This window comes from Calidris pugnax, unplaced genomic scaffold (assembly GCF_001431845.1).
Source record: "Calidris pugnax isolate Ruff unplaced genomic scaffold, ASM143184v1 scaffold102, whole genome shotgun sequence".
Classification (NCBI taxonomy): Eukaryota; Metazoa; Chordata; class Aves; order Charadriiformes; family Scolopacidae; genus Calidris; species Calidris pugnax.
The window spans coordinates 241736-242963 of NW_015090846.1; positions in this window are offsets into that span (position 1 = coordinate 241736).

A 1228-nucleotide genomic window follows, 5' to 3' on the forward strand; every position below is an offset into this window, starting at 1 on the left:
CTGAAGGCAAAGAGCTGCAGAGGGGGCAGCGAACTGGTGCCGGGGAGCTGTGGGGAGTGGAAGCAAAGCCAGATTTCAGTACATCTAAGCAAGGTCAGTGGTGCTTAGGGCTGTTATTTGAGAGCTCTTGTCTGTGACTTTCCTTTTGTTACAGCTTTTGAAGCCAGACGCAGTGTGCTAATTACTGTATTAGTGTTGATAAGGGGTAGAGTGAGACTTTAGGGAGAAGTAACATGTTCTTTCAGTTATTTACTTGAGCAGTAGAGTGAGAGTTTATGGTGCTAGGTGGTCAGTGGTGCCAGACAGCAGAGAGCAGTGGATGCTGTTGGTAACACCTTCCCTTCACACAGCAGCTTTTCAGCCCTGGGTTGTACCTTTACCTGCCCCTCAGGCACCAAGGGGCACAGAGCAGCCTTGGGCACTGTCACCTCTGTAGAGCCTGTAAGATGCAGCACTACATCTTCCCTGTGCTCCTTCCCAACGCAGAGGGAAGGGAGCACCGCTGCCGGAGCAGATTCCTTCTGGCTGTTCTGAGGGAAGAGACACCATTTTCTGCATCATTAACTTGCTGCTGTTTTTGCTAAAGCTGTTCTTCCTCTTTCTTTCATGCACCAGGGAGAGGAATAACAGGGAAACAGGGATGGCACTGGCCTGGGGGAAAGATACAGGTGTAAGGGAAGGAGACGGGTAGAACTGTGGTAGTGGTAACTATGGCAATTGTAAAACTAAATCAGTAGCATGATGTGATTTCCCCATTCCCTTTCATTGGAGTTTAACTAGAAAAACAACACTATTGCTACTCTACAGAGCATTTCAACAGCTGCTTCTCCCAGGAGTTCTTTCCAAGCTGGGTGTTAGGGATGAGGCTTTAGGATTTTAAATTAGCAGCAGATCTAGTTTCCATAACAACACCAAGAGTCTGTTGGATCCAGAGCAGCGTTTCCAGTCTCTCGGCAGCTGAAGTCATTCTGCTGCTCTATTTCTGCTTCAGGTTGAGGAGGGGCTGTCGTTTCCGAGAGTTCCCAAATCTGTAGTACAACTGAGATGTGTCAGCTGGGAAAGGAAACGGCGAGACATGAACAACCTTTGAGGCACGTTGTGGGACAAAGCTGGGACAGGAAGGATGAGCAGCTTCGTTTTGTGTTTACACCCGGCTTCTGAGAAGAGCAGCACCCGGGGCAGGGAGCGAGGGCAGCCCTGAGCCCACACAAGACGCTGAGGCAGGAGC